We start from the raw sequence: 19327 nt of genomic DNA, 5'->3' as shown, positions 1-19327 counted from the left end.
ATAGTGCAAGACCCAATTTCGCGTCCTTCGTATCTGCTCCCCCTCCCCCCAACACCGTGGTTTCTACGCCACTGGCGTGGATATTTCATTTGCATGTTTATCCTTCACTGTGTCTCCTTTCAAGTCTTCTCGATGTAGCTAATTTCAAACCACACATTCTTTCATTCGTGTAGCCCGACATGATGTATGGTAACGCATTTTCTTTATTGAGCGGTACACTAGTACAAAAACAAAAGTGTTGCTGGAATTTAAAAGAGTCCTTACATATCTTACCGTGTTTGCATACCTGCAATAGTAACCGAGTTGGCCTATGGGCTCCGGACATTTGCGTCACTCTGCATATATAACGGCTTCTTGCTCGGAACAAATAGTGGGTTGAAAACAAGGCGGCCAGGCTGTGACATAGCAGCTGGAAGAAAACATAAGATTCTTCTGTACAATTTTACCTGCTTAGACGTCTTTGCCTCATTCTGTCTTCATGACGAGGAACAATTTGCGGCCCACAGACTGACAAAAAATAAATAAATAAATAAATAAAAACAAAATAAAAATAAAAAATTAAATAATAATAAGCAGTGTGAATTATAACTACATAATGTTAGCTTCTCTCATAATTTTAAACATTTTTTCTTTTCTTACTCAAAATCTTATTTACACACATAATGTTTCTGGGTGTTTCACTGGTACTACTGGTATGTGGACACGCCGTGCATATATGTTGGGGTGTCTCATGTGACTTACGAGATTCAAACTGCATATCAGTGTGTTCAAAATCGTCGCCTGCCAGTTTTGAAAGCGGCTGTATTGGATTTTTTTTTTAATACGAAAAGGATTGAAGTTTAGACACCCATTTCAAGAAACAATTGTTGGCAATATTTTTCCTATCTTAAAAATAATAAATCCAATATAGCCGCTTTGAAAACTGGCACGCGATGATTGTGAAGGCTCTAATTTGCAGTCTGAACCTCGCAACATCACATAAGACACCCCAACATACATAGACGGCGTGGCCACATACCAGTAGTAGCAGTGGAACACCCAGAAGCATTCTGTGTGTAAATAAGATTTTGAGTTAATAAGAATGAGAGCAAGCTGACATTATGTAGTTATAATTTACACTGTCCACTATAATAAATACACATCTATGTAAGTTTATATCGGTTAGTAGTTAAATGAAAATATAAATGTACACTATTCTGGCTTTATTTATTTAAATTCTCTTCAGCAGCATCTTCATGCTGCTCGTATTATTTGTTTCTATACATTAAGAACAATCTTCTCAAATATTAGAAATTCACATTTTAACTTGTGAACACTTGTTCTAGAAAATTATGTCACTGACACTAATTAAATAAAAATCAACAACAATATTTAATGTATGTTGCTGAAAATATGTTCTACAAATCTACGGCGCATGGGGAATAATCTTTTCACGAAATGCCACTTTTTACTACTATCAAGAAATATCACATTGCTGAATAACCAGAAATACATATTTACTTCTTTATAATGTCACTTTTGATTACCACAACTAACTATAATTTCGACGCTGCAAATTGTCAGTTAAAGTTCTGTGGAACTGCAGCTGAATTCTTAACTGATCTTGTTCGTCTCTATATGACATGTTGAAGCCAAATCCCAATAATCTACGCGATCTCATCTTAGTTACGTTACTCTTGTGTTACACAGTTTCTGAAAATAAAAATAATAGGCAGCGTTTAATAACATAATAACAGCAGGGAATGATTAAAGATCAATTATTACATCTTAAACTTACAAAAATATTTAAAATGTTTGTGTAGGACCTACAGCAGCTTGTGAAGACAATATTGTATTACAAAAGTAACATCCTGAAGAAAATATAAAGGGCAAGGAAGAGAACAGCTACAGCTGAAAGTGACATACCTCAGACTGTAGCTTAATTACGGACGTTGTAACATGTTTAAGCGGTCACACATTTATTTTTTAAAAGTATAGCATCTTATAAATATTAAACCTAATATTAAAAAAAATAATAATAATTTGAAAACGTGGCAGCATTTGAGTTGATGAAGAACTAGCATCTCATTCCGAAGGCTCCGATCTCAAATCTGGAGCCGATCATTCTTTTTCTCTCAGTCGCACCAGGTGAATGCCCAGATGGTTACTAAGGCCTTGATGAAAGCTACCTTCCTCGATTTCTTTCCCACGGAGCAGGCCATACATATTACTTTGCCTTATACAAATGAATAATTTTGATAACGTTGCATTGCAAAGAATACAAAAAATCGCGAATGTAGGAATGAATCATGAAATGCTCAAGAAAACTACCAACATGACAGAACAATTCAGTAATAGGATGAAATATACTCTATACATGTTCAGCTCTCTCTTCCACGGACACTTAAATGTAACGTGTGACTTGAAGATGGGAAAATTGCACATTTTGCTAAAAATAAGGATTTTCAAAGTGTTTTAAATGTTATAACAGCGCTTGTAGTACATGCTTTTGGGAAATAAAGTTTACAGGAAGATGATTCTGAGAAGTATTCATGGCACAAGAGTATGTATTTAAAGCGAATTATAAAAAGGGTACCAGATTTTTTTTTTACAAGAATTTAAACATAGTGTATCCCTCTTCAAATGACAACTTCTATAATTTTTTCCACTCTGAAAATGAGATTAAAGAACAGTAGGGAGATTTTCTTACCTATTATTGTGTTAGTGATTGAGTGAAAACTTTTTCCTTTTGCACCGTGCGAACTAAATTACTCAGCTATTACACCTTTCTTTTTCATTATGTTTTCTTGTGATGGCTTCTAAGCTGTGACATCCAAGTTTTTCATTTCTTACACCTGTAACGAAATACACACTAAGCACTCAAGTAATAGTAATGGAAATTTAGAGCATACAACTGATGTCCTTAAACAAATTACATTGATTTTAGACAGTGTCACGGAGTCAGTTGCAATTGGCGCATCCTCAAAAATTAATATTTGCACTGACGTTTCGTTTTCCCAATAAAAGAAAGTTACATACTAATTTTGAAACATTTAACATCCCACGATTATGCATCGAGGTTAAGTGAGACGCTGATGATGAGAAATGAATGAAATAGTGGAATGAAGTAATTGGGAGGAAATGGGACAGCCCCAAGAAAACACACGCACACAGTTTGTCTACCACAAAGCCCGATTGGCGCGAGCTGGGATCGAACCAAGGACCCCATGCAGCAGAGATGAACTACGTACTTTCTAAACGTTTCAACTAGTTCTAAACGTACTCGCTTCGCTGTCAGACCAACAATTAAGCCCCTTTCACTCTAATATACGGAATTTTCAAAAACTCTCGGACACGTGTCTACTAATTTTTACCAACTCCCTCCATCGCCGTCAGCGCCCTTCTTCTTCCCTTCTAGGACATATATTTAAAAAAGAAAGCTTAATTACGTATCTAATTATTTTAAATTAGAAGTCCAAATACCAAATTCCATGTTTCTAACCTTCAAACCAAAACCTTTTTTTTTTCCTTTGGCCCTCTTTTCTTCAAATTTTTACTAAAATATCAAAAATCAGTGAAACACGTACAAATCATTTTGAATGAGGAGCCTAAATACAAAGCATCAAGTTTTTAAGCTTAAGAGATTCGGAGATGGGCCATCTTATCAAAATGCTTTTCACCACTTTCCGCGTATCCGCCCTTTTTCTTCCATTCTAAGTTGTCATATATATATATATATAAAATAATAATTTTAAAAAACTGAAATACATGTCTAATTATGTTAAATGATGAGTCCAAACTCCACGTTTCTAACCTTCAAATGTTCCGGGATATCGACATTTGATTATAATAATTGCAAACCCATCCCCTGTTTTTCATTTTCCCCTCTTATCTTCCCATTTTTACTAAAATATCAAAAAACCCTTAAAAACGTATCAAATTATTTTAAATGAGAAGTCCAAATAAAACTTCAACCATCTAAGCTTACGAGATTCAGAGATATGGCCACCTTATTAAAGTACTCCCCACTCTTTATTCCCCATTTCCCGTAGAATTACCAAAAAATCTTCCTTAGTGGTACCATACGTTACAAATCCTATGTACTGTCCAAATTTCAAGTTTTTAATTTAATTGGCTTGGCTTGTGCGAGGATCAGTCAGTCGTCACTCAGACCTTTAAATTTTAGGTGCTGGTTTACTTTTGGCGCACCACATTTTGAAAGATATACAGGCAAAATTCAAAAACTATGCATGAAAAGACACTGCTGCAGGCAATAGAATTAAATTCAAAGTAATATACATGTATTTTAGGTTTATAAGTGAAGCGTTACAAGTGTAAAATAATTACAAATGCTTTACGACGGATAAAATACGTAAGTGCATATGAATGACCAGTGGCGGCGATTGAACGTTAAAAGTGGGGGGGGCAAGACATGATCTGAATATTTGTATATCAATGTTGGTTTTCCTGGTTGATGCTATCACTTCGTTTGACGAAAGGTTGTATAACTAATAGGATACTATCTCCTTCAGTTAAAATACTGCATATCGTATTTCATATTTTATTAAGTAAATTCACAAGAGAAACGCAAGTAGGTACTAGCCCTTTGTACTCTTATACAACGAAGGTGTAAGAAGAAATTTGATTCATTGCTCAGGAACATCTTAAAATTCTGTCTGGAAAATTGTATGGTCTAATTATTTAATAACAAATTTACAAAACAAGTAAATATAAAGGATAATACTAATCATAATAATGAATAATGAGCCTTGTTTTGCAAAAGTTATATTGAAACTGGGGATTAATGAACATCTTATATTTTTAATTCTCTACATGCTGTTAAATGTATGTTATTACTCTTAGAAAGACAGTAAATACTACAAGCGTATGCTACGACATTTAAAGAAATACATCTGCAGCTTCCCGAAACATGTTCATTGCCATTAGGTGCAGTTTTCACTTTCTTGGAATACATCAAAACTCAACAATCTTAGAATTACTCCACACTCCAATTATACAAAATAATCCTAGAATCTAGAATTCTGTTGAATTCACTAAATTTAGTTGTATATACACTCGTACACCCCTAAACACATCACTTCACTAGTATATTACACTGCAAAACAATACAAAAGATATAAGTTGTTTCTTGTTATTCTCTTTTTAATCAATATTCCTTACTATTAGAAAGAAGAAAAGACATTTCAGGAACTGTCAATTTTTGTGTAATTAAAGAATAACTTGTGAAAAACTTTTCCTTTTTTCCTTCTTTTTTCGAAATGTTCTCTCAGTTTCAAAGCGGCTGACTAACATATCGAGCCCTTGTAAGAAGAAATGAAAGTACGCTGGAATTGTGGAGCTAAAATAGGTTAATTTTGGGCAATTTTCCGTGGCAATTAAAACGTAATTTGTGCAGCTTTCATAACTCCACGGGAAGGCAACCAATACGTACTCACATAACGGCAAATATTATATGGCATCATTTTTTCTATGAACCAGTAATACATACAAAATCTTTATATTTCCAAATGGTATACATTAATGGGTCACTTCAAAAAAGTGAGGGGGCAACTGCCTCCTTTTGGCCCCCCCTAATCGCCGCCCATGTGAATGACAACTGTATAAGATACTATTTTCCACCGGCGCCGTATTTCTACACAGTGTACAGAAGCTGTATTTTATATTTACAAGTAAAGCACTACTAGTATGACTTTTGGTTGGCTTTTATTCTTAGCACTGTAGTTCTTCTCGAACTTCTTTTAAACCTCTATTTAAATTTCTTAGAAATCTCTCTTCCATGTTTATATATATATATGAACTTCTACAATTTGTAAGAAAAGATATATAGACAGGTACAAGCAATTTCCTGTTGAACTCAGATATTCATATGCATAATACAAGACAAGCGTCAGACCGTCATGTAGTCTTCACGTTTAAAAGTGCATAAGAATAGTACATTTCCTATGGCAGTGAATATTTATAACAAGCTTCCTTCCACTTTAAAAAACAAACCATCCGGTTTCAATGAAGCAATTAAGTACTACCTATTCGAGCACTGCTTCTATTCTGTAGAAGAATATCTCGCAAATCCACAATCACTTATATTAAAAATGTCTGTAGTAAATAAGGTTTAAAGTGTATATATATTTTAGCATATGTATAATGTAAGGTTTTATTAACAGTTATATTATTTTATATCGTTGTAAGTAAATTAGAATAATGAAAAATTGTATCTCTTTTATTTAAATTGACGCTATTTTATTATTGCATGTAGATTTAAATGTATAAATACGTACACATTCAATGTTCTTGTGACGTGTCCAACTCATACGTTTACGTTGTGAACAATTTGTATGAAAACGGGTAAAAATAAATACAATACAATCAGGGTTTGAAAACCCCGGGTTTTTTTAAAAAGCCCAACCCACCTGGGCCCATATGGGGTTTTTCGGGTTTAATTGATTTTTCTTCGGGTTTGATTTTTTTTAAAGTATTCCAATGCCTTTGGGGTAAAAATGTTAAAATGTGATTTATATTTCAAGATTATGATTGTCATGCCTTTGGGGTAAAAGTGTTAAAATGTGATTTATATTTCAAGATTATGATTGTCACAACTTGCAACGATTTTCTATTCACTGCTGTTTTAAAAAATGACTGTCATTTTGAAACTTTACGTTGGATCGCCCCAAAATATATACAGTTAATGTAGTGTGTCTTGTGCATCTACTCTGAAAATTTCAACTTGAAAAACAGAAAATTGCGGCGTGGATACCCGCTATTTTGAAATTTAGGTTAGTATGTCGCCAAAATCTGTACAGGAGATTTAGTGTGTCTCGTACTTGTACCCTGTTGTACGTGTGGTACAGGCAGACGAACGAACAAATGTAGAACGAATCACCCCAATACCCTCCGTGACATTCGTCAAATATGAACACCAAATATATTAATTTAAAGCAAATATATTAATTTAATTTAGAACAACTCAATGTATAACTCACGTTTTATAAAATAAATGTTTCAAAATGTCTTAAAATAAAATTAAATATTTTCTCGCGTAAAATAAATGGTTTTATTATTGAAGTTCGCTTCCGATACTTTGTGCGTTCAATTACGGGAATTTCCCGAGCACTTGTTGTAACACCGTTCTCCCAGAAAATTAATTTAAAACAATTAATATATACGCAGGGTGTTTCAAAACAACACCGACAACGTTTGGAAGGTGATACCTGACACCAAGATAAGACAAAAAGTATAGATCAACCTAGGTGAACAAATGCTTCCTTTCGGAGTTATATGCTGCCGAAATCATGAAAAAGAGGTAGGTGGTGAGTACTTCAAATTATATGCCCGTAGCAAAGCCCCCTCGCTCTATAGAAATTGTTGCGTGAGTACCGCAGGATTCTGAAACGTGTGTTTTTGGATAGTGCACATTTTAGTTCCTAAGTAAAGTCTTGACACTACTACGGTAGGTTCCATAGTTTTGGCGCTATAGACCTTTAAAGTCCATCTTTTCATATTTTCGGCAGCCTATAAGCCCGAAAGGAAGCATTTGTCACCCAGGTTGGTCTATACTTTTTGTCTTATCTTGGTGTCAGGAACCATCTCCAAAACGTCGTCGGTGTTGTTTTGAAACACCATGTATAATTCATATTTCATAAAGTAAATGTATCAATATGACTTAAATGAAACTAAATATCTTACAGCGTAAAATAAATACTTTTATTAGGAACGCGGTGGCTCAGTGGTAGAGCGTTCACCTCCGATGCTTGGGGTCCCTGGCTCGATTCCAGCTCGCGCCGTGTCGACTTTTTGGTGGATAAACACCGTGCTCGTGGGTTATCTCGGGGTTCTTCCGTTTCCTCCCACTTTGTTCATTCCACCATTTCATTCATTTCTCATAATCACCGTCTCCTTTAGCCTAACAGGCATAATCGTGGGACGTAAAACTGAAAGATTTTATTTCATTTTTTTAAAAATAGTTTTATTGTTGAAGTATTCAGTTCCAACGCTTTGTGCGTTTAATTGCGGAAATTTCCCGAGCACTTCTTTCGCGACGAAGGTTTATTATTATTTTTCGAAAATGCAAGCTTTCTTTACTGTACATCGAAACTTCCACTAGTACGAAGTTTGAATGCAGCACTTGAAATAGTAAGCGTTACGTACTCTTCGAAACTCCGAGCATTAATATTCTTAAATTTGACACGAATTTTTACACTATTGCTGCTGTTGATTCTACAGAAAGCTTATTTGAAAACTAGCAACAAATAACTAAACTAAACTGTTTAGTGTTACCATCAAAGATAATAAAAAAATAATACTAATAGTTTTATTAATACACTACGTATTTACTAGTAGTACCAGCACCTATGGCCCTAAACCTATCAGATGTATGAGGGATAATATCCTTCGGCGTCGGGCAGTGGGCGAGCACACTATTCACGGAAAGTATTTTCTAAAATATAAAATTGCATATTTTACTTCAAATAGGCTATAAACACAATCCATACATTAATTTGTTGTATAATTATCTCAATCTAAGCTACGGCTTTTTTAATGCATTCAGAACTTTATAAAGGTCTTACGTTGAATCTTATGTATGTTAACGTGAAAGCAACTAATTCGCCCAAGGAAAGCCCAAAATCTAATAAGAATTACTTCCAATGTGATCACCTTCATTGCACCAATAATATACACTCTGTAATTTATTCAGTTGCTGATGAAATATTCAGTTACTGAGTGATGGTATGGGCTTGGTTCACCGTTTAAGACATCAGATCAACGGATATATGTGAAGGATCATTTGATGCACGAAAATATCTTCAAATTCTGGTACGTAAAGTTCTTACAACAGCTAAAGACGACTTTTCTGAAGAAAATTTGGACTACTTCCTTTTCCAGGACGACAATACTTCATGTTACCGAGCGAAAATGACTATTTAGAGACTCATGTGGCCTACAAACTCACCTGACATGAATCCAGTTGAAAATTTGTGGATCAATATGAGTAGAAGATTCAATAGACAACTATCGCAAACAGAATGGAAATCAAGGAAAAGATAATCCGGGTGTTATTCCGTGAAATCGAGGTTGCATTTGCAATGGCCTTGTTACCAAAGGGCTCCGATGATTCGCTGCACTGCAGAAAGCCCATGGTACACATACAAAATACTAGTTTGGTGTATGGTACTTCCCGATGTTTGCACATAATATGTCTTACCCTTAAGAAATTCCATTTCTTGTTTTCTGCAATTTTTGTTGATCTTTTTCAGTTTTATCTATAACTCTTCCTATAAACGATTTTGCTCAAAACACACATAGCTGCTTATATATGCATATAAATTCATTAAATTCATGTCAAAAGCCTGAAACTCTGGCGCAAGTATTAAGAATGAACTACTCATTAGGAATATTCATTGTAATATTATCATGTAAAAAATCATATTGTTTAAAGGATGTTGCGAAAACCATATCCGACCAAGTGTCACTATTTTTTCTTTACAGAGTGTACTAACGAAAAGCTCAAAAACCCAGGTGGATTTTTCCGGGCTGGGCCCACTTGGGCAAACCCTGAATACAATACAATACAATACATCGCAAAATAATAATCGTAATCTTTCGGGAAATCTAGTCTGATGCCCCCCTTTAATTTTTTATATGCCAGGTGAAATATTTACATGTCGCCTGCCGCAAACCATTTAAGAGACAATAAGAAAATTAGCGAAAGAATTATAATTTTTCAACAATTATTTCGAGCGGCATGCCAATAGTAAACCTGTACGCAGAATTAGGTAATACTCAAGCAGACTGTTTTACCAAATTTTGACTCATTTCTTGCATCTTCCGGTTCCTTTTTGCAGAAGATGCACTAAACGAAAAGAAATCCTTAAGTTTAACGTCCCACGTTTATGCCGGTTAGGCTAAAGGAGACTGTGATAATGAGAAATGAGTGAAATGAAGAAAGTGGGAGGAAACGGGAGAAGCCCGAGAAAACCCACGAGAAAGTCCACACGGCGCAAGATGGGATCGAACCAGGGACCCCAAGCACCGGAGGTGAACGCTCTACCACTGAGCAACCGCGGCCCCCTATGCACTAAATGAGGAGTTCTAAAAGAAAAAGCGAAAACACTTCTGTTAGGTGGCCATTAAAAACACACGCATGCTATCTGAGTCAGGGCAGTAGCACAGCACCGCGAGCGACACCGCGACACAGCACCGCGAGCGACACCATAGCGAGCAGGCACGTCAGCGACAAGGGAGGGGGTACGCGTAAACGAGGATGGTGGAAAAACATTTACAGTAATTGTAATTATTCTTATCTTCAAAAACACTTAATTTCGATCCTTGAAAAAAATTCACAGCTAATACACGAGTGTTACACCGCCTTTCTTTCTTACCTTTACGACAGAAAATAGTGTATGTAGGGCTACTGCCTCTGTTCTGAATTTTTCTTCTTGAATAAATCTTTTACACACTTTGCGCAGTTGATTTTACGCGCTTCACCATGCCATGACTCTGTAGAAACTTTATAATCCTTCTTTTTATTACACAATTCTTAAAAAAAAATGTTTACATTATGGCCATCGTAGATGTCCACAACTGACGTATGAACTGCAAATTCCCGGCGCTTACTTCTACCCTATTTGCATTCAAAACCCATTTCAATAAGCTGTGCAATGACAGAAATAATTACATTAACACTCTCATTGCTTTACGAAAAATATTTCACATCATATTTTATCTATAAAGTTTGTTCTCGGTGTAAACGTCTGCTCGAGTGAACCCCAGAATTATTATAACCCAGTGGTGTATTTAAGGGGGGCTTCCGGGCTTAAGTCCCTTGAAATTGTACTTACTATATTAAAGTAAATGAATTATCTTGCAGAACAAAGTTAGCAAAGCCCTTCTCTCCTGAAAAAAAAATCTAAAATACGTCATTAAAATGGTACTATACGCGCAATTAACCAGTCATCAAAACAGAAATGTACGTGCTTACTCCCTTCGGAAGCACCCCCTCGTGCCCCCCGCCTTCACCCTCTCTGACTCTGTTAGATGGCATTCGTGCTTTTTAGTAGCCCCCTAACACAGACTGGCTTGTATTTTTTGTACTGTACTTCTTATCCACACATCAGTATAAATACGCAAATCATAAAACAATTGTAATTTTTCGACAATTAATTCTGACGGTTCCCTTGAATTTATAAGCGAAAAATTTATACGTCGCTTGGCGAAAACCATTAAATAGACAACAAGAAGGAAAGTAGCGAAAGAATTATATTTCACTAAGTATTTCGAGCAGTGTTTCTTCCAGACCTTTTGTTTTTGGGGAGGGCAGTGGCTTCCCGGAGCAGACCAAAACAATACGTTTATAATAACAACTAGAATAGCATGAGCAATGCCCCCGGAACATTACTTCTGAAAGAAACACTGCTTTCGAGTGGCACACCAGAAGTAAAATTGCACGCAGAATTATTATAACATGTCATAGAAATTGTAATGTACGTATCTTTTGTAACTCTTTACTTTGAGCAAGGCAGTGATATTATGTCAGTACATAGTATTGCCGAGCGAGCATAAGCGAGTGAAGGCGGGTTAGAGCCCCGCAGGGCACGTTGTTTTCTCCCTTTCCTTCTTGGAAACTGTAACTGCAGGAACCAGTTCAGATCAATTGGTTATTGTCACTGCCTTGCCTAAAGTAAAGACTTGCCCGCATCTTTTGCCTTTGGAAGCATCCCCTCGCTCCTGCTGTCCTCCAACTTTGCAATGCCCTGACTCAGATAGTATTGGTGCGGGAAGCTTCTAGAACACAGGTCCCCCATATAGGTTAATTGATAATTTTTTTCGGCACCAAATTAAAGTACTTAATTCACATAGTATTGCCGAGCGAGTGTTAGCAAGTGAAAGCGGGTTAGAGCCCCGCAGGGCACGTTGATTTCTACCTTTATTACATATAAATGGGAAGAGGAACATGTGTTCTAGAACCCTGCCAATTGGTGCTTTTTAGTGACCACGTAGTATAGGCTGATTTATATTTTTTGCACTGTAGTTTTTACGTCATACATCCGGCAGCGTATATATATCTACGCAAATCATAAAAGAATAACTATACTTTTTCGACAATTACTTCTGACGCTCCTTTTGAATGTCATCTATGCCATGTGACATATTTCAAATCGCGTAGCGCAAATCATTTAGGAAACAAGAAAAAAGAAAATTATTAAAAGAGTCTATTTTTCAGCAATTATTTCGACTGGTGAGCCAAAAGTAAACCTGCACGGTATTTTATGTATAGAGATAAAAAATAGAAATCTAGCATCCCACATGCAAAGGCTCTGCTTTCAGTTGAATCGGATCTACAATGTAGCCAATTCAAAAAAAAAAAAAAGTCCATCTATTATGATTTGAATTACGCTTTTCTTGCTTGTTTTAAAATAGAATTTTAAATGAAGTTCCTCTTACATAACTATTCAGTTCATTTTCCTATTAAGGCAAATTATAGAGTTTATCGTTAGTTAATTTTAGTGTTCAATAGATAGCAATAAATTCATTAATACATAATAGTGGGATAGCATAATGATAGAATCATGCATATTGTGATAAGAACATGAAATTTTGCATAGAGCTTACTAACATAGTAACAAATAAATTTTGACGTAGACCCCAAAAATCTGACGACAATTTCCTGGAATTCCAGGCGCTGGAACATCTGGAGCACTGGAGAACGGTATGTTATCGCTGGAATAGCCATTACGTGAAAACAGCTTGACCTACAGAGCCAAAGTAAGACTCAAATGCAAGAAAAACAACAAGCCTTTAATTTAAATTCTATATTGTCTTAATTGAACATCATCCAGGGCCGCATGAGGGGCCCAAAATTCATTAAAAAACAAAAAAACCTATGGCGTACTTTTTCTTTGTGCTTTTTATTTGGTCACTTCATGAAGAAAACGTTACATAAAATAGTAATAAAGTCAAAATTTAAATTAAGTAAACCACAGTTTCTTGCTGTAGTAATTGCATCAGTTTATAGTCATTTACACATACCATCACAAGCACACAAGGCTGTGCATGGAAGGAATAGGCCAGCACATATACACATATTAGTGCACAGAGATTTGCATCAGCAATGAACAAGTTCTCGGCAGTGCTTGGAAAGTTCTGGAAGCACAGACCATAAAGGTAAATACCTGAATCACTTCTTTTCCAGCTCCACTGTTCAGGATCTGGCAAATTAGGTTGTAGCGCAGACCACTGTGACCAAATATATCCTCCTTGAAAAATGGAGTTTTTCACGTGTTGAAGAAGTGCAGCGTCAGTGGGGGGTACGCTTTCCAACTGACGACATTTTTTAGTTACAAGCATTCGACGACAGTCGTTTAAATTTTGCAGGTTGCTGGTTCGATCATATAGGTACACGGTGAAACCTTGCAATTTCATGAATGTAGTATCGTCTAATTTTAAAGGTGCATGTGAGAGTTCTACAAATGCAGCAGTAATTTCTATATTTCTCCGCCACGCTTCCCAAGCTGTTTTCTTTCCCCGACCTGCAAAGGCAGATACAGTATCGCATCCGGTGAATGCGTGCCAAAACAGGATGCCGTCACAGATTTCTGTCCATAGTTTCTCCGCGTATTGGTGAATAGGAAGAAAGCATTTATGCTTACCAACACCATACTCAACCCACAGGTGGGACAGAAGTAGTTTGGGGAAAGCATGCAAAGCCAGGACAACTACATCTGAATCTACCGTTTTGATGATAATGGATTTATGGTCTGCTTCGGCCATCACGGCCTCGCTTTTGTGCTGTCATCTCAGGTATATGTGCTAATATTGTTTCTTTTAGCCGTGAGCTGTGCACCATTTTCTCAGCATTATTTACTCCAACTTCTGACATTCAACTAGCAACAAGGCGAGAAAGTTCTGAAAGTTTGAAAGCTGGTGAAGATTCACCACGAGACAGGATATCTTTAATATAAGTAATAGCTTCGGTTAAAACAGCTCCATAGATTATTGCATTGTTGTCCCCATCCACAAATGCGGGCTGTTTCTTGGCCTTACGTCCACCGTTGTGTAACTGCACAAGACACTTATGATGATATTTGGCTTCTGTTGCGACCATATCCTCAGTAATCAGTTTTGCTAATAATTTAGTGTCATTTAGGATCACAGCTTCTTCGTGTACACGATTACTTAGTTCCAACGTGCGCACGTTTACTAATGTTTCATCATCTGCTTCATCACAAAAGAAGCAAGTGAATTTGACTTTACCTACTCGGAATGATGATCGAGTAGATAGTCCCGCTTGAGAGTTTTTATCTTCTTGCTTTCGTTTGGCAGCAACAGCCCGCGCTAGCTTACTTTTATCGAACTTATTTCGGCAAGTTTTGTGAAATTTCGCATATTTTCTACTCATCGTCTCCTTTATTCCATTTCCATCGTCGAGAACATTAAGTTGAATGCTTGATGGAAGTCCAATTTTTTCTTTAAAATCTAGAAGATCATTGCACAAAGATTTATAGCCTGCTCCCTTGTCCATGCGCGAGCTGTTAGCAGGACAGACCGATTCAGCTTTATCGTTCTGAAATAAAATACACATGTTCCAGTCTATGGTTTCAGAATTAGAATGACTGAAATCGGCTGGGATCTTAACAATCTCACATTTCCTTCTTTTCAACATTTTTGTAGCTGTTACTGTTTGTTCAGTAGTTGTTTCATACATACAAATTAACATTTCACATTACCGCCTGTTTTCTGTGATATTTTGTCCAATCTGTTTTTATATTTTACAATCTCAAAAAAAAAAAAATCTACAGTCAGATATTTTACCAAAAATGTATAACAGTAATTTGATACAAAATAACCTCAGAATAGTTTTCATTCCAAGAAAAAAGATTTTTTCTTTTTTGATATGTTATAACCAAACCTAACCAGATATATATCCACAAAATAGAACTCTGGAAGTAAATAGTCGAATGCATTCCGCAGATGTCGGGATTCACCTTTTTATTTTCAGAAAAAAAATCTATTAAAAAAATAACCGTAATCCAAAAAATTCAACAGCTAAGTTTTCTTTTATTTAGCATCTCACATCACAAACACTGTTGTACCCCTAGTTGCTTAACCTCCACTTTCTAAAATCTAATCCAACCTAATGTTGGACATATCGCTTATTAGGATCATGTCAGTAACAATGTAAATAAACTACATTTTTAGAACTTCTCATACAGATTGCGAGAAAGTTATTCAGTAGTTGAGTAGGAATTTTAATATATTCTGGTAGCTTAAACAACGTAGATTCTTGTGATGTATAAATCTTCTCTCAACTCTGTTTGTGTTAAACAAAAACTTTATCTACATTACCTGAATATCAGCATACATCCCAATGAACAGCAGAAAGACCGGCTGGTTATTTAAAGTTCCACCTTCAAGCTTTTTTCACACATATGTAATATTAAACGGCTTTCTTAATGATAAAATATAATTTGATTTTTCAAGACAACAACCCGTTTGTCAAATATAAATAGATTTCTTCAGTTACGGCGCAAAGTTGCTATCATTACAACCATATTTTCAGCTGGGAGTCACTGTAGCCAACCACTGCAATTATCTGCAAACATCTACCTATATAAAAAAGTAAGGGAACGTATGGGAAAGTAAGTGTGTCCAGTAAGAGAACGTCTCTAATAGCTCGCAGTGACATTGCCACTACTCGCGTGTCAAGTTTTTTTTTCGGTGCAACTGTAGTGGCTATTTAATTAATGGTATAAGACAGAGTGATAGTGGTTGGTAACACTGGTATCAAAGTAGGGGCTGCAATGTCCCACCGCAAGTGGTAAGAAACGTCAGGGACCATCTCTTGTTGGCCGTGCTTAATTTCTCACTGCTGCCTAAACATTTGAAACTGTATACTGGGAGGAAACACTTACATACCTTTGTTATGCTTCCCTCGATGTCAGATACAACCACTGGGTGGGTCACTTTTGCATTCATTTTTTGCTCACAAAATGATAAAGTAAAGTGTGATGGTTGCAGGCTTCTATTCAATACTAACATGAACGGAAACCAGTGGTGTAGTGCATCACTTTAAATGCACATAGCTCCGAGACTATTGATCTCATATACACTAAAAGGATATCAACATAAAGCTTAAGGTTTTGCTAAACGATTTACAAGAGTGTTATTGCGATATCTATTAAACCAAAGCTTCCAGATGGATAAAACCATAAACAAACGCCATAGGTTTTTTTAAATGAATTTTGGGCCCCTCGTGCGGCCCTGGATGATGTTCAATTAAGACAATATAGAATTTAAATTAAAGGCTTGTTATTTCTCTTGCATTTGAGTCTTACTTTGGCTCTGTAGGTCAAGCCGTTTTCACGTAATGGCTATTCCAGCAACAACATACCGTTCTCCAGTGCTCCAGATGTTCCAGCGCCTGGAATTCCAGGAAATTGGCGTCGGATTTTTGGGGTCTACGTCGGAATTTATTTGTTATTATATTAGTAGACTCTGTGCAAAATTGTATGTTCTTATCACAATATGCATGATTCTTATGAATTTTTCCTTTAATCCACTCCACTATAATAGTAAATTGTTTTGGTCTTTATTAAGGGTTAAGTTGGGCGTCCGTTTGCAGCAACTTTTTAAAAATTTACAGGAAGAATATGAATAATTTGATCGTTTATATGCTTGATAATATATAAGAGTCTCGAAAAATCTGTTTATTTGTTACATATAAGCGCTTATAAACATGGGACTATACGGCGAGCGGAGGGAACTACTTAGCGCAAGGTAACTGAACAGTTGCATTGTTGGAAAGAAACGAGCATTTATGTTATGAACATGGCGAATGTACAAGGGCAATGAACTAACAGTTTTAGCATTTATGAGGCAATACGTTGATAACGAGCAAAATCTTTTAAAAGTTTGTGAAGAGCACGGATTAATGAACCTAATAAAAAATTGCAGAAAGTGTGGAAAGGAGATGACAGCGAGAAAACGTGGCGAAAGCGGATGCCCAACTTCGGAATAAATGCCTTTATTAATTTGTAAACATAACTTTCCTGGTAATAGTATACATGAGAACCCCCTGACCTGCGTTTCTTCTGTGTTCTATTACCACTTCTACATGAAATACCATAAATTTTCTACGTAGTGCAATAGTAAGAAGTATCCATGTGCACAACACATGCGATATGCGTTGAATCCCCCCCCACACACACACAAACCACACAGTCAGAGATAAGGTACAAGGGCACTACACATGCAGATATAAAGTACAGGTATTTCTTTTTTATTTTCGTATCAGTCGATAAGAAAATAAAAGTCGCTTTGTTACCTCCTTTGTAAGTTCGTACATACTCAATGAATAATAAATAAAACAGTTTTGACCAGAGTTGAATGAAATATATTAAAAACTATACTTACGGTAAGTATAGTTTTTAATACATTTCATTCAGCTCTGATCAGAACTGTGTTTTATTTGTAACTCTACTTATGCAGAGCCATGGAGTTTGTTTAATGAATAATCCCTAGAAGTATGAGCGTCCTGGTCCTTCGGGAACTGATGCAGCTTCATGTATACTATATCCAATTTCTCAATTACTTATACAGACAATAAAACTAAATTATTTTATGACGTTATACTTACAGACTTTTCTTGCATACTGTCTTGTCTTGCAACCAAGTTCGCTTGCAACTCAAAATCTCAAATTCAACACAGCGCACAAGGAATGCTGGTACCTTTTATGAACAAATGACGGTTGATGTAGCGATGCTAACCCTTTGGGAGACCTATGGTAGAATTTGTACCATACGGGTGTTTCATGGTACATTGCGTTAAACTCTCCTATTTGAGCTTTATCGTCCGGTTTTTTCTTCAAGTCCAGAGGCATTGTAGAAGACCTTATGTATGGTTTCACACCTTCCTGCGTCGAGACATACGAGATGATGACGTCATAATTTTAAATATATATTTCATTTATGTTTTCTTTTTTGCCTACGTTCATTATTTTTTGGCGGGCTTATTTTTGCACGTAGAAGATTACACGTGTCAGAAATTTCGCACAAACATTCAGTCCACTCAGTAGTATTTAACAGACTTTTTCATATTTCTGTGCTAAAACAGAGGGGTACACAGGGGCTAAAAGTTGAAAAAGGGATATTTTTACCAAAAAATCCCTTTCACGGGATTTTCCCACCTCAGATACATGATGGAGACATGTGAGTGGTAACGCCTGAAAGGCAGTTCTATTTTGAAGAGAATGATGAGCAAACCATGATCCTAGGGCAATTAGGAATGTTTCAGGGAATGTTTACAAAATATCCCTCTGTATACGGGAATATGGGACATAGTCGGTATATATTTTTTTGGCGGGCTTACTTTTGCACCTGGAAAATTGGAATTATGCACAAACATTCAGCCCACCTAGCAGTATTTATCAGATTTTTTCAGATCTGCGTTAAAGCAGGGGGGTCCAGGTGGTTAAAGTTGAAAAATGGGTATTAGGCCCAAAAATCTCTTTTTTCGGGATTTTCCCGCCTCAGATACACGATAGAGACAAGTGAATGGTACCGCCTGAAAGGCAGTTCTATTCTGTAGAGAATGATTGGCGGATTATAGTCCTAGAGTATATAGAGATGTCTCAAAAATTTTTTTACCTGAGATCATGGTGTTTTGTGGTAATCTGGGGCATTGTGGGGATTCTTGATAAAATTTCTCCCGCCCTTAGTATTCAAGATAGAAACTTGAAATTTGGCACACACATTCAGTATACCAAGTACTATTTATCAGAGTTTTTTGAGATCTCTACGTTCACACAGGGCCGTTCCAGAGGGGCCCAAATTGTAAAAAAAATTCCCTTGAAATTTTCCTTTTGACATCACTTTCCCTCTCCTGGTATATGGTATGAGCATGCAAGTGGTACCAACTCCATTCTGAAGAGAATGAGGTATGAAGCATGATCTTAGTATAAATAGTGACGATGCAGTAGCTGCTTGACTGAAAGTCTAAAAAATACCCCAAAAAAACCCGAATCCCGAAAGGGCTAATTTGCAATCTCAAATAAATGCCTATTCGATGTCACACGGAATATCATAAATTTCAAATTTTTAACAAATATATTTCTTTGATGGTGGTGTAATTAATATAATGATTGGTAATAATGCTACTACGATACTCTCGTGAGAGAATTTATTCAACATTCGATAAAATATTCTGGAAATAATTCTAAAATATTGCATGAAAATATTTCATTTAAGTTACAGGACAAGGTAACAAACACATTTCCATACAATATTAATAGGCGTTTTAAAAATATGTCTTATCTTACGAACGAATTTATTTTTAAAA

General features: G+C 36.1%; 1 long non-coding RNA gene across 1 annotated transcript; it reads right to left on the bottom strand.

The window, feature by feature from the left end:
• Nucleotides 1–1202: 1202 nt before the first annotated feature.
• Nucleotides 1203–17711, bottom strand: LOC145671898 (uncharacterized). The gene is made up of 3 exons (XR_014128565.1): nt 17627–17711; nt 2690–2834; nt 1203–1692 (listed from the first exon to the last, which is right to left on the bottom strand). It is a non-coding gene; the product is annotated as an uncharacterized LOC145671898 (long non-coding RNA).
• Between the last annotated feature and the right edge of the window lie 1616 nt (nt 17712–19327).

Source organism: Thermobia domestica, chromosome 15 (assembly GCF_964235325.1).
Source record: "Thermobia domestica chromosome 15, izTheDome1.hap1.1, whole genome shotgun sequence".
NCBI lineage: Eukaryota > Metazoa > Arthropoda > Insecta > Zygentoma > Lepismatidae > Thermobia > Thermobia domestica.
The sequence above is the reverse complement of the archived record's forward strand: the minus strand, read 5'-3'. Positions and strand labels throughout refer to the sequence as shown.